Here is a 16,103-nt window from a genome sequence, read left to right on the forward strand (position 1 = left end):
GTTTTCTCAGTGGACTGTGTTATGATCATTTTACTGCACATATGCAATTAGGCAACTCAGAATGTCTGCACATTTTCCAATTTTTACATATATTTTCAGGCCAATGTGTCCATAGCTCAGTCCAGAATCAGACTGTTCCGCCATCTGCAGTTCCACTTTCATCTCAGTTGTCGTATTTTTTTATGTATTTCATTAGCGGAAATGATTTCTATATGTTTTAACTGATCACAGTCATTGCAGCAAGATGTGAGCTGCCAGCACAGTGTCTAAAAAAAAATGTGATATATAGTTATCCCGAGTTTCCATTTTCTATTACTTTAAAAATAAGTGTGTCATAAATCTATATTGTGTTCGCACAGAAAACATGTTATTTTTTATTTTTTTTACACAACAGATGGAAGAATCCTCTGTTGAATTATTTACATGACAAGATAGTCACGCTGCCAACTTCTGCAATTTTATCTCACATAGTGAATAGTGGAGAAATCACGCAATTTCCCCTCTGACAAGATTTTGAAGCGAGATTCCTCCAAAACAGCAGACCTTTTCCCGCTTTGCTGCAGAGAGACTTATATCAGCAGAGATACCATTATCAGCTCGCGGTTCAAGATTCTATTCAAAAAGACAAGCAGGGATACGGGCTAATATTGTCATAAGATGCTCTGTGTCATTCCCCCAAAAATACACGGGCCACGGGGAGATTCAGCATTTGCAGTCTGCTCCTCAAACATTGCGCTCCTATGACATTTCTCCAAGGACCGGGCGCTTCAAACCGGCTCCTGCGGATGCACTCCAAATAGCAGGCTGTTCATCATACATTGTCAAAGAACAGGCTCGTTCCCCAGTTACCGCCACCCGTATACACACACACACACACACACACAACGCTAACAAAAGAACTCATGTCTACCATTACTTCACCTCTTCTTTCCAATCAACAGCAATAACGATGATTCTGCCTTCTTTACCATCCCAAAGCCCAGAACGCCACCCTTTTCACAGTCGTCACACCCAGACAAAGATGGTCATGACGCTATGGAAAGCATAGACAGATAGACACAAAGCTGTGTGATTTCCATGTAATTTTGGAAAGCATATTGACTAATTTTGCCATCTGTCCTGGAGGGAGTGATGGCAGCATGGAGCTCATTTGCCGTCTGCTTGCTTTATTGCAGCTATATGGAGTACAATTTTTGGAGCCGGATGCGGTCCGCTGGAGCTGACAGGCGTGTCTCACATTCACTCATACATGTCAAATCTGGAACACGTGATCGTAGGATTTGAAATCAAGCAACCGAGAAGTTAAACGGTAAACTTCTTTTGTCCGAGAGCAAGTTTGGAAATGGTTGTCTCTCTCACGACATCCAGTTTGCAGCAAATGGTCATCCAGACATCACACATCTCACACTTTGTGGACCACGTCTGGTTCAACCGCTCCTTGGCTCCGACATTAATACAGAGCAGATTGGTGGAGATCTGCAGCCCTTGTTGTTTGATCTTTCCTTCTCTCGCCACATTTCCTGGCACTGCCCTTCCTGCCACACCGCGTGGCGCAGGCACGACTGGCATGGCCTCAACGCGCCTGCCAGGTTTGTTCTCTGTCTTCTTCCCCGTCCAACTTATTCCCTTATGTCTGCTCTGCTTGCACATTACAAGCACTCCCCGAGCCCCCTCAACGGCATTCCCATCCGCCACCTTGTCGTCTTCAGAAAGGTGGGACTGTACCGACCACATGTCGTTGCAAATTGTCTTTTTGCGTTAGATTCTGTTTCATGTCAAAAATGACATTTTGTTACATGTCACGTACAGAAAAGATGTGGTGGGCTCGGAGGCCACGACCGCGGAAGCCCAAGACTCGGCTTGAACAAACACCATTTTTTTATCTCCAGGCCATTTTCTCCCAACGTACTATTTACACAAAACCTCATTTTGCCTGTAATGCCAAGAGTCTCCATAGAAATTGTGTCAAATGTTGCAAGTGAATATATGAATTTTAGCAAATACATCAGAGAGGTAAAGACGCAATCAGCGGCTCCTGTGTAATCTGTTGTATTTGTTCAAATAACGACTACTACTAGCGGTCGTGGTCAGTGAAAGACGAGTAAAACATCGTTTGCATTGGCTTCTATACTCACTTGTATGAACTGGGATCAGATATCAGCGTCACGCTTTTTATGCCTAACTGCTTCATTTGTGACAAATGGCATGCATGCAACGGTTGTTGTATAATTTATTCCAAGCTTAAGATGAAAGATGGGATAGTGTGCAAGAGACAATAAGTTGAAGAAGAAAGAAAGTGATGCATCGCTTAATGAGACAGATCATTTTTGGCAGCTCCGGGGTCAAACGCGGAAAATATAATGAGAGTTGATGGGAAAAGGAGGTACACTGAGCTGGAAATTATAAAAAAAAAAAGGATGACAATGAAGAGAGAGTATAAACCTTGCAATCATAAACATCCGGAACAGAAAATGATCCATGAGTCCTTCATTGTAACATTAATTTAGGGACAACCGTCAGCCAAATATGGCAACTAACTACTTTGTTTTATATTACAGTAGTAGAATATAGTAGAAATATCTCCTTTTTTATTGAGAATATTTTCTGACAATGCTTGCAACTGTTGTCCACTCTGTCATCACATAGTGGCCACACATTGAAGTACAAGATTTGTCTTTTTTTTAACAGTTTTACACAAAGGCTTTGTTTTTTTATCCATGATTAATATTAGGGTCTTCAAAAATACGTTAAGGGAAATAACTACATTATTTAATTACCGGGTGGGCAAGGTGAGTAGCAGTGAGTAGCGGACTTACTCTGTAAGAGTTGTCAGTCCAATAAATGGGGAATATACTCCAATGGCACCCTTGGTAAAGGTGGGGTCAGGTTTAGCTTAACACATCAACGTAAAGCAGCCAGTCACGAGTGCAACCACGGCTAACCTTCGCCAAACTAAACTTAAGTACAGCCCACGTACGGCCAATGTTCTTGCAAGTAAAATCAGTTGATGAAAAGTTGAAGATAGTTCATAGTTGTGATTAATCGTGATTAATCGTGATTAATCATGATTCCCATTGTCTGTGATTAATCGCATTAAACATTTTAATCATTAAATTAAATCGGTGTGAGCAGAGTTTGCAGGTTTGGTAAATGGAAATGTGTGCTCTAAGTGTAAAAAGAGATTTAAAAAATAAATAAAATAAATAAAAATAAAAAAATAAAAAATAAATAAAATAATTGTACATGACGTGATTGACAGAAGTTTTAATATTTGTAATAAAAATGTTTTTACAACATGTTTTGATCACATTCCCAAAAAATGTCAGTCAATCATAAACCATTCAATCCACCAAAAAGGCGTGCTGCTTTTCGGAGTGGTCATTGCGTCTCTCCAAATGTGAATTGCGCTCGTCTCGGAGGCCTCTTGGGCAACATATGGAGCGCTGCAAGTTAGTCTTCAACTTCCCAACGGCTGTTGTGAAAAGTGCACCTCTAACTGCGGCCCTTAGAGAGCTAATTAAAACCCCTTGTGCTTAAACCTTGCTCAGAAGTTGCTGTGGGCTGCATCAGCCCCAACCAAGGCAGGATCTGTGCTGCCTGCCTGCAAGATAATAAACACAATTTGCATATAATGGCAACGTTTGGCATCTTTCAGCAGCGGATAAGCTGCTCTCAAAAAGTTTGCAAAACATCTGATCATTTGCAGGCTTTTGTATTTGACAAGAAAGTCTGGCTTTGGGCTAGTAGTTTTCATTAATTTTTTGATGCCTAAGTGCTCACTAATTGTCACTCCCACTTTATTAAACTAGTGATTTGTAGCAGATATAAAGCCTGACATTTGGGTTTCCAACAATGCATATTTAGCTGCAGAGTAATTAAGCTGTAGCAGCTTTCATTCATACCTGCCAGAGTGTAGTACTGAACGGTTACGCAGTGACGATTTCAATTAATGAAAACGTCTAAAGCACGTGGGATCACCGTGCGGGGGTCTAGCTCGACGATATTTGTCATGCACTGTAAGCCTACACAATCACACAGACCCAACCCAGTAATTGCTATGTAGCAGTTCTCCCAATGTCTAAAATAGAATTACTTACCAAAAGTGCTTGTAGGTGTTGACGGAAGACCGAAGCAAGGAAAGGGTGGGGCGGGGGCACGAACAAAGCAACAACCTTTAACCGAACTGTACATCATGATTCACTTTTAAGAGGCGGAAAAATAAATAATGTCTGAAAGTGCAATGATTTGTGTGATTTAGGGGGCTTTTGAGAAGCGTATTACTAGAGGTGACAGCCTGTTGGAGATAGGCAGGTTGTGTTAAGAGGAAAAGGATAAGAGGCTATGACATTATGTCTGCAGGGCTAAGGTGTCAGAGTCCAAAGTGTGAACCACTATTACCAGATCAATACTTCTCAGTTTTGGACTTATCTGGCCAGATGGCAAGCCGCAGCAGCAGCAGCAGCAGCATTCCGGGATATTCCGAGACTTCATGCAATGACTGAAAAAAAAAAAAAAAGGAAGTAAAATATGAAATCATCTCAGCCATTTTCTAATTCTAAAGATCTGCAATAACATTTACTGTGACGTTAGCTCACTTCACTTGAAATCATATTTTCCAGGCATTGCTGTCATAAAACCCTCGTTCCTACGAGATTGATGTTGACGTTCAACATTTGCAATAAAGGTCCCTGTTGGAATTATTCTATTACATTCAGCTTCAAAAGCCATCGTTTGCTAGCAACTGAAGCTAAAAATTAATTAAATCCATTTTTATTCAACACTGAATGATGATTGGTAGAACAGATGAAACATCTAGAAATTGTGTTTTAACAGTAGTACATGTATGCTGTACATTTTACATGTATTATTATCAATTAATATTTGATTAAAAAAATGTATTTACCAAAAATCTGCCAAATGAATCCTGAATTGTGAATATGTGATGATCCAGTGCAGTTAAAAAGACAACATATATTATTTTATAGAAGTGTAAAAATAAGTTAGTATAACACAAGGTCAGGCAAAATGATCTGACACATTTGTAGGTTAAATAAAAGGCAAATAAAGTAAAACCAAAAAGTGGTTTTTATTTGCATTAATGCCATTCTGTATCATTATGTTATAAAAATCACTTCTGGCGATGCGAGGTCGGCCGGTTGATTTTGGTTTCAATGCAGATCCAGTAGCTCTGAAATTGGTAACCCATAACAAGATGGTGTTTTGATCTGGTACGGGATCATGTCTACCAAGATTGAAATGCAAACGGAACAGTCGTTGTGTTGCAGTTACAGATTAGTTTGTTTTGGTAAGCGTTTCCACAATGAAAGCGCAATGCTCACCAGTTCAATTCATGGCAGCAACTGAAAAAGAAATTTTAAAAAAATGGCATTATATGTACTGTTTCTTTACTTTATTTTCCTTTTATTTAACCTACAAATATGTCAGATCATTTTGCTTTTAATGAAGCCTGACTGACTTTGTCCATAGCATCTGATTGATGAAATGTATTTGGACCAAGCACTGCGGAACCTTGTTTATTAGCGCCCGTGCCGGTTAGCGTGTTTTTTGGTTAACATTGAGAATGTACTGTACATCCAAATTTTGCCTCGGTTTGAGTACATTGAGCACCTGAAATGAATGATACTAACCAAGGTTCCACGCTATTTTCTTTTTGTCATGATTGATAAGCTTTTGTGGTGGAATAGGGGGGAAACGCAAAAAAAAACAAAACACACTTGAAGTTAATCCTTCAATGAAATCTCACAGGATCTGCGTCACCTTTTGTGACATCACAACCGCCAAGATTTTTGGTCGAGCACCAAATGGTAGCATACAGGACATTTAGTTTTGTTATTTTCAATGTTATTTGTGGTAAACATGAACTTAAAGCAATGTCCGTTTTTGTGCGTTTGGTAATTTAAGAACAAAAATTTCCATTCCCACGCAGGTAACAAAAAAAAAAAAAAAATCGTCATAGCGAGACCCAAGAAAGTGCGCACTTTCAAGTCTTTCATTAAACTTCACAAGCTACCGAGTTAATCCTCGCTGTGCATAGAACAAACCTCGGCATTCAACAATTAAAAAAAGCCAGAAGAAGAGAAGGGAAGAAGAGAGATGAGGAGAGCGGAGGGGGGACTGGCCTGATCGCTACATACTCATATTCCTTTGCAGGCGTTATCACTTAAAAGGCTTTCTAATTACAACAACAAGACAAAAACTCCTTGGATTCCTTCCAGACCCGCTAAATGATAAAATAAGCTTACACTCTCTCTCCTTCTTAATCTCTGCAAAGCACCTTGGAGCCTCATCTCCCAAATACAGGCGAATGAATGTGAAAATGCCATTTAGAGATGCAGGTGTGACATTTGATAAGAAACTTCTGGATTAAATATGTTCTGCTAATGAGCAACCCAGCTACCCCATCAGGGCAAACGATTGGTGGGATTGTGTGCGGGCTGATAACATTCCACATGCAAACATCCAAATTCATTATTAATAAACAGCCGCAGTCTCTCTATCACACAGAATGTCTGGATCCTTCAGTGGAGAGACGGCCATGTTGCCTCTCATTAAGGGAGCCCAAGGAAAAGAAGGGGGGGAGGTACGGGCGAAGGAGTATCAACTGTTTTCATATTTAGCTGTTTGGGGCTTTTTTTTTTTTTTTTTTTTTGGGAAAGGAGATGATTTCAAAGGGTATGTTAATGTTGCATTCAATGTTGGAACAAAAAGCTTGAAAGTTTCAGGGGATCTGGCGGTGGGCTTTCAGCTATTCAGCAAATGGGGCGAGCGGGCTGAGCCACTGGTGCAGCAGACGAGGAAGTCCCTGGCCCCCGATTTGACATTTCAAATTATTTGTCGAAGATTAAAGCGGTATTACCGCCGTAGTCCTTAATGTAGGCGAGACGGGTGTGCAGTAGAGAGTTGTGACACACCCTTTCCAAAAAAAAAAAAAAAAAAAAAAAAAAACAGGGACTTGGTGGTATCGTGGTCATCTTTCTTCTCTGGCAGCGGCAAGGAGCTGGTGGCAGGACTCGGGACTCCAGAGAGAGATGCTTCCTCCGTGTTGTCAGTCTAAACCAGCTTAGTTCAGCCAGCCAGCAAAGTGTCTCGGATTGACAGACGGCACTTTGTTATTTGGACCAGTAACTGGAAGTCCATGCCTACTGCATGCCTGGAAATACTTTATATTGAAATATAAATTAGAATGGAATGTGTTATTATTTCAGGCTCAGTAATTTTCAGTGCGCTCTTTCAAGGTTCATGCAAGCCTTCTTTTAAAGGAAAATGGGAAAAAAACAGCTTTAGGAATTTTGCCAGCTCTCTGTTTTGACAATTTATTACTTTGTCCTGTCGGCTTTTCACAGCACGAGCTAAAAATGACGCCTAGTGGCAGCAATCCAGCAAGCGCATTTGAATATTCCTTAACCCATCTCTTGTTATCTGCAAAAATAAAAAAAACACAGGTAATTTTTTAGCATGTGCAAATGAAGGTTGCAGGTGTCGTCCGTCCATTTAAACACGCTTTATGATGTTAATTAGTTGTTAGCGTAATTTCCAGCCCCGCCATCAAGCGTGAGAAGTTCAGAGACCTGCTGTTAGCCGAGAGTCAACGCCGTGGCACCGTTTCAAGAGCTCCCCAGAACAGGATGGCCGGTGATAACGAACAGGTGATGGGGGGGGCCCGATGCCTATGGCGGCGGGATATTGCAAAGACAATTGAATTCATAGGGAACGAATGAATCTTCTGGACAGCATATCAAATGTTAAAGCGACACACATTGCATGCAATTTGCTTATGCGGGAGGGTGATAAACTGTGGTTATTTAAAAGATAAACAAAGAGGGGATCTAGCGCAGTAAATTGTGCATGTGTGTTTATTCCCTATGAGTAACACCAGAGGTTTATAGTCCCAGACACAGGCTGCAGTACTTTATGGCCTCTCTGTTTGTGTGATAGTAGTATTTATGATATTGGAATTTATGTCGTGCTGTATTCACACTGGTGTGTATTTAAATCTACTCGGGGAGATTTGTCTTGTGTTTGAGTTCAAAGTCTCGGGAATAACGAGAGGTCAGCTTGATGGTGCAACATTCCTTCTTAAGGCAATCCAGCCCAGTAAGGTTAAATACGACATTCCGAGGAATGAACGCCATTCGTTTTGAAGGGTTTCATCTCCCCAGCCAGCGAGCGCTAATCTTAACCCCTCGCAATGACATTTCCAGTCCGCTTCACCCGACTCCAGACATATTTGCTCTCCCGTGCCGCTCGCGTCCTGTTAAGATTTAAACAGCAAACATAAAATGCAGATGATAACCTGCGAAATGCTCGGGGAGAGGCTTGACTCCCAACATTATTTTAAAGACCGGATCCGCGCACGCCAGCACAGCAGTCGGGAGCGATTATCTGCTGTGATCCCCCTTCCGATGCACCAAAGTCATTCATCTGCCGATCCTTCACCCCCCCCCCCTTCCCTCCCATACACACCCAGAGTCGCACACACTCCGTGTAAAAAAAGCCGAGTGTGTGTGAGTGCCGTGGATGAGCAAGGCCTAGAGATGAGAACAGCTCTGTAAACACGGACAGGCAGCAGGGAGCTTCTTTCTTCCCGACGCTGCTCGGAATACGCAAACTGGAAGATTTAGGGATTTTGCCGCGGTCCAACTTTGTAGTATCGGCTCAGGGTCTTTTTTCCACAACGGCGGCGGGAGGCTACCTACGAGATATTGTTCTTAGCTCACTGTGCTCTACCTGCCGGTTATAAGCTGTGCGTCTTTTGTCAATAGCATTACAAAATGTTTTTTTCCTTTCTTTTTGTTGCCTTTGAATGCAACTTTTTATTGCACATGCCGCCTCCATCATTCATTTGACCTTTGACATTCATTTCCCTCGTTACTATTGATTAGGCGCCATCATGGCTGTCGAGTAAACGCAGTGTGCATGAATTGCGCCGGTTCCATAAACAAGCTATGTAATACAATTGGCTGCATCAAATGGGATGTATATTAACAACAGTCACATGTGCTCTCTTCCCTGTCAGGATTCTATTATGGCGCATGTTCCCGCCCCTTGTTTTGATACAGCGGTAATTTAAAGACTGATCTTAATTGACTTATTTTTTTTCCTGCACGTCTGTCGGAGCTTGCATGCACCGCAATAAGAGCCTGCTTCCTTTATTGGGCCACACACAATGTAGTGAGTTCAATTTTACCATTCATAATGAATGCAGCCTCTCCATTCAGATGCAGCCATAAGCACACAGCAGATAAGAATTTAATTAAATGTAGATTAAAACCAAACAGGAAAACACACTGTCTGATAATTTTTTATCACATCCCCTGGTCATATTTTTTTCCCCCCCTCATACTTTCGACTTGTTCTTCCTTGGGCTACGTCTTTTCAGCTTGCCAAAAGTGGCGAAACACCTCGCACATCTCACCGTGGCGCCGTGAAATTGTATAAAATGCAAAACGAGGGGCGGTCACACGATTAATCAGAATCCTCGTGTCTGGGGAGGATGGAGGCTGGCAGAGGATTGAGGGTGGAGGGGGGGTGTTCAGAGGTGCAAGGAAGGAATTAGTTGCTTCATCCCAAATTTGCATCATATTCCAAAGGACAATCCCGGCACTGTAGGCAAGAGGAAAACATATCTTGCTTTCTGCAGCGACAATTAAATATGTTCTACAATGCTGAATAAATGTCACCTTCGCTATCAAATTGTCCGTACTTGCTAAACATGATGTTAAAGTGAGTGCCTGGAAAAGCACACAACCAACTATTTTCATATTTGGAAATGCCTGGAATACACATTCAGGTATTGATAGTGTAGTGTGGAATTGGTATAGTCTTTTGTTGCGTTCAAGAACATCACATTGTTCCATTTTCATCATTCTAGATGTCTGACTAGGAGTAGGAAGACACAGCTTATTGAGTCCCACCCCTTCCTCGTGTCTATTACGCAATAGTTCATTTACACCACATTTATTCCCCAAGTAAAGGAAGAGGAAGAAATGAATCAACATGGAATAAAAGTAGCAACTAGTGACTATTTTCTTCATTGATTATTTTCTAGGCCACCCATTAAATAATGCATGGTTATATTCATATTTACATTCATAGACAGTTAAAACTGGCTTTCTCGGGGGTAGCGCCCTCAATGGGTTGGACACCCATGTCTTAGATCAGGGGTGGACAAACTATGGCCCGGGGGCCGCATGCGGCCCACCAAGCGTTTGAATCCGGCCCACCAGTTGCTTTCTAAGTATTTCAACTTTTAACATACAAGCTGGCAACATGACTTGCAAGTCGGATAAAAAAAATAATAATAATAATAATTAATTCAATTTCGTAATTTGATGTGGTCTGATGTTTAAAGTGCTCCTGGAAAAAGGGACACACAGCTGATAGTATGACACTTTTACAAATAAATTAGACAACTAATTCAATGCAGAATGTTAGAATATAATTGTAAGCGTAAAATATTGTGTGTGTTAAATATATTTTCCGGGTGCCCCCCCGGACAATTTTGTTAACTCAACGCGGCCCACGAGTCAAAAAGTTTGCCCACCCCTGTCCTAGATGGACCAAACGCAAATGGGTAGTGGTTGTCCATCAATGTTGTCCATAAAAGTCAAAGGGATGACTAAGGAAAAGGAAAAATATTCACATAAGAAAGGCCGAAATCACAGAATATTTACATTTTTAAATCAACAAAATGATTAATCGAATATCAAAATAGTTGTTGGTTAGCTGATTAATTGTTGCAGCTCTAAAAGCAAAATAAATCAATAAAAAAAATGAAATTAGCTTAACTAAAACAAGTAAAGACTGATGAATGATATATATAATATTATATACTATATATATATATTGAATGTAAGATACATTTTTATTGTGTACTAAAATGGGACTCGGATTGCGGCATACGGTCGGTGTCCATATGGACTGGAGAGGTTCTGAAATTGAAAGGTTGCAAGGGTTGCAAACAGGATGTTGGTGATGATGCATTAGGTTTGAACACCTCCGCAGTGGCTGCGCCTCGTGCCCTCCTGCCCACTGCCCCTGCTGCTGCATCGCAGTTCCACTCTATTACCCTCACGCAGGCAATTGGCCCTTTCTGTGGGGAAAAGAGCAATTTCCTGTCGCAGTCTGTTTGATCAAGTGCTAAACCCTTGTGATCAATAGAGAGACAGATGTCGGCTCCAGATGGCCGCATGGTGATACCTGGGGGCAGCCATGACTGAATGGCAATGAGCAAGGGCGGCGAGCGTGCACCCCGTACAGGAGCCACCCAGACACAATGTGACAAACGCAATTAGGCCTTTTAGCCTGGCGTTGTATGTGTCTTTGCAAACCGACAGAATTAGCACCTTTAAGCAGGATGTCACATGACATGCTGGGATGATGCCGTTTAGCCGGACGACTGACTGCAACAGTGAAAAAATACTTTAAGCCCAAATCAGAATTGAATACATTCACGAGGTAATAAATTCAAATGTTCACGACCAGAACAATACTGTTTGAATTCCAAAGCGGATGACAGGTGCATCTCTGTGGCTCGGTCCTTCTGGAGACTAAGAAAATAAGTGCCAGCACCAGAAGGCCAAAAGTAGACCTCTCCAAAGAGGAGAGACGAGGCGGGAGGGAGGGAAGCTCCCAGTTTTTAAATGGCGAGCATTTGCATTAGGCTGGCATCAAGCATACAACACCCCCGCCCCCCTCCCACAACACACACACACACACAGGCTGGCCATGTGGTGTAGGGCCAGAGCCATGTTGGAGGAGGCACTGAGGCACGTGGTGATGGCTTTGCTGCTCTCACTGCAAAAAAAAAAAAAAAAATCAACTGGCCTGTGTTGTCCCCTTTACTGGTCACATGCTCCGACCCAGCCATGATGGAATAGCCCATGTGGTTTACGTTACATCTGCAGGCTAACGAAAGAGGTCTCTCTGCAGTGGTGGTCACTCAAATTGTGTTCCGTCCCCAAGAGGGTCACAAGGGGTCTTTTGGTCCCATTAGCGAGGCTTGGTTCGGACAGGTCCCCAACCAGCCTGCCGCCCCAGCAGGGGCCGCGGTAAACACATGTCGACTGGCCACAACCAGGACACGAGCAGAACTACCCGCAGAGAAGGATACTTAATAGAGTCCTCAGTGGGATGGACCTGTCCAAATAGAGAATAAAGCACAGCGGAGGAGAGGAGCCAGTCACCGCTTTGCTTAAACAGTCCACTTTTTCAATGCATGTGTGTGTGTGTCTGTGTGTGTGTGTGTGTGTGCTGAATAAGAGGAAACAGCTTTGCAGTGTTGGAATCTGTGTCTGGTATTGTCTAACGCTGACAGTACAGAATCCATTTTAACACAAACTTGAAAATGCCCTCTTTATTGTTAGCATGTGTGCAAAGGAGAACAATTCATTACTTGTAATTAATCTTGTCATAAAAGCTTTTCCTCTTGAGATGGCCGTAAATTAGCCACGTGTGACATATTTCTAATAAATTAAATGTATTTAGAAAAATTAAAAAAAATATATACAGAGGGAGATTTTATATTTTAAAATATATTAAATTTATGTTATGTTTGCTATTAAAAAAAAAATGTCACGTAAATAATATGATCACAACTAGTGACTGTTTTCTTAATTGATTATGTCCTAGGCCACCCATGAAATAATGCATGGTTAAAACAAAAAAATATATATATAGAAAGAGGGAGATTTTATATTTTAAAATATATAAAATTTATGTTATGTTTGCTATTTAAAAAAAAAATCACATAAATAATATAATAAATGAAACTGGCTTGCACTGTGATACAAAAACTAGCTTTTCATTTACATATCTCTCCTCCATGATTATGAAAAGACTATTAACAGGCAAGCATCCTTTGCCGCTGTACTGAAAAGCGCCAGCGATTATCCAGAGGGGGGGGTACTGTTTTAATTTCATTTTAACAGTTTATTCTTTCAACTTTTATTTAGTATAATTTCTAAAATGCACATGTTATATTGATACATACTGTAGTGAGGCTTCCCTGGAATGACTTTTTAATTTGCATTGGGACCTTCATGCCATTTGCTCAAGGCCATGCAGGTGCTTTCAGCGTTGTGTAGATTGTGTCGAAAAATGAGTCTGGACACAAAAGGCGTGGTTGTGTAACACATATCGGACAATGTTATAAATCGTGGAAATACATGTGTCTTATCTTTGCTGGAATTTAGTTTTACAGGAACAGATTTAGAAAGGAAAGACTGTTTATATTGTATGACTTTCAAGCTCGCATATGACATATCCCGAGGTAAAGACGTCAAAATGGTGCATTTTTGCTACATGCATACAATTCCCCTCACAAAAAAAAAGATCTTTCCAAGGTACCTTGCAAGCAAAGATGTAAAGGCACGGTGCTGCTGTGATATGGAATGTGTGCAGTCTCTGCATGGTCGCAGCATCAACGTCAACCAGCGGCGGCTTGGGCATGAGAAGAGTGCCTCCTAGTGGCCGTCCCAGATGTGAACTGGGCATGGAGTGGAGATGGAGAGGATCAATCTGTCAGTGCCTCGGTGGAATAACATCCTCTAATTTGACTTTAGCGTTAGCGTCAATAGTGATGAGCTGGTTTGAGAGAGGCGTGTCGGTGCACATCGAACCCGGGTCACTTTCCTGACATGCTGTGGTGACATCATTAATGAAGTATATCTATGAATCCTTCTATGTAGTATCAGACAGAGGGGTGTTAAGACAATGTGAGTCATGCTAATGTGCTAACTGTAGCCATTCAAATATTTACCAGTATTCATGAGGATGATTTGTTTAGTGTTTGTGAATGCATCACGGGCTGTCAGCTGCAGATACACATATTACGCATCCATCTATTTCACATTAATCACAGGAAGAGTTTGAAATCGACTTGACCTGCAATAAAGCTTCGTTCAAAAATGGAAAGCGAGAGTCCGTTAACAGCTTTGCAGCTACTTGATATTCGTAGGTACGTGGAGCCGCTTTCCCATTTGACCAGAAGGAGTTGGAGCTGATGTGAAGACAAGAAGTAGTAGAGGTCTTTAATTACAACTCTCACCGCGGCTTCAGGCACCGCTGGCCTCGCTTCACAATTAAGACCAACAGTTAGCGTGCTGCCAATAGACGCAGATTACAAGCGCAGGAGTCTGAAGCAACAAAGGAAAGAAGTTTGAACAGCCATCATTAAGCTTGGAAAGAAGGATGCACTTGCAGATGTGTTCTTATGCATGTTTGGGTCCTCAGATGACAGATTTTTATTTATGGTATTGAATGCAGCTCTGTGAGTAACACCAATCCAAATTGTCATTATGCAAATATTGCTGTAGTACTATTTTCTTTTACAATGGAGGAGTACTTGTACCACACAACTTTTGTTTACTTTCTGGTCTTCTGCAAAAACAAACGGGTTCATATCTCCCATCATTAAAAAAAAGGCACAAATTGGGTATATTTTTTGGTTACATTATGTCTTGGTAACGAATGACGGTAATTAATGACAGAAGGGGAGTGTTGTTGTAGCTGGAACTGATTGACAAGTCAGTAGATCTGAAATTGCAGGATTTTTTTGGCAGGTGGACGTCACGAGACTATAGTGTAAACTCAAAAAAAATGCTACAAAATGCATATTCACAGAGAAGCGAATATCAGTTGCATTCGAGGGTCAAAACAAACAAACAACAACAAATTTTGCATAACATGAAGCTAACTCCTCACCTCATTCATTCATTCATTTTTGGGTGGCGCTGGAGCCTATCCCCGCTGTCTTCGAGCGAGAAGCGTGGTACACCCTGGACTGGTCGCCAGCCAATCACAGGGCACATATAGACAAACAACCATTCACACTCACATTCATACCTATGGACAATTTGGAGTCGCTAATTAACCTAGCATGTTTTTGGAATGTGGGAGGAAAAGCGGAGTACCCAGAGAAAACCCACGCATGCAAGTCCACACAGAGATGGCCGAGGGTGGAATTGAACTCAGGTCTCGTAGCTGTGCTAACCACTCGACCGCCGTGCAGCCCCAAAACATGTTAATTATGTCAATTATTAAATCAAAACTCATGTGGTGTCCTATCATCATGACTGTTATCATTCGACACAGAGAGATGGCCGAGGGTGGAATTGAACTCTGAGGCTTCCGCGCTAACCACTCAACCGCCGTGCAGCCCGCTAACTCCGCACCTTTACTGCTAAAACTCTCCAGAGCTAAGCCAAAACAATGCTGAATCACCGTCAAATTACGACATGTAATATTAGGTATGAATAACAGGCATGCCCATAATAATAATAATAATAACAATATTGTCACTTTTCCACCACATCATCGATACATTCCAAATTGTGCAACCTAACACAATACTCTGCTATAAATTCCTGCAAACACGATGCATTCACGGACCGCTGTTAGTTTTCCCCACGTGCCGCATTCAAGCCACGCTGTCCCACGTGCAACTGTACTTCCAGATCCGTAATGGCCTCTGCAATGTTAATGTGTTTGGACAGATGGGAGAGGCAAGCGCTGATGTGCTTAACTACGCATTTTACAGCTAAACTATTAAAGAGTTGTGCTGTTTACACACCAACATTTGAATACCTGTCTTCAGGCCAGTTTAATTATCCAAACCCTTCTGTTATTTCTGCCGCTTTGTTGTCTCTCAGCTTTGCACAAGGCATGAGATTTGTTTGCGACTTCATTAAGATACGGTGCCACGGAGCGCTTTGCAAACTAAAAACATCCTGCTCTTGTATCTCACTTTGCCCTGCCTCCCCCCGTAGATACTGTACACAAGCGTTTTCTTATGAACTCATTTAAATGGAGGAAATTCTTAAAAAATTGCCCTGTGATGTTTGCACTTTGAAATCTCTTGAGGCTTTAGGCAAAGGGGAGGCGACACGTGCCCCGAGTGATTCATCCCAAGACGTTTGATTAGTTTGTAAGTACTTATAGAAGAGGGAAAGGGTTTGCATTATAAATGTGTTTCATGAATTTCCCTCATATGTTCATCTTCAACGTTCAAATAAAGCACTAATCAAAAGGAAGAAGGGACGAGGGCATTTAGCCAGCAGAGCTATAGTCTCAGGGCCTCAGTG

General features: G+C 41.7%; 1 protein-coding gene across 3 annotated transcripts in view; it reads left to right on the forward strand.

Annotated features, from left to right (window-relative positions):
- zfpm2a (zinc finger protein, FOG family member 2a) overlaps positions 1–16,103 on the forward strand; it is a 124,062-nt gene that overhangs the window by 97,224 nt on the left and 10,735 nt on the right. The gene's annotated exons all lie outside the window — the stretch shown is intronic.

The sequence above is a fragment of the Doryrhamphus excisus genome, chromosome 17 (genome assembly GCF_030265055.1).
Source record: "Doryrhamphus excisus isolate RoL2022-K1 chromosome 17, RoL_Dexc_1.0, whole genome shotgun sequence".
NCBI classification, from domain to species: Eukaryota; Metazoa; Chordata; class Actinopteri; order Syngnathiformes; family Syngnathidae; genus Doryrhamphus; species Doryrhamphus excisus.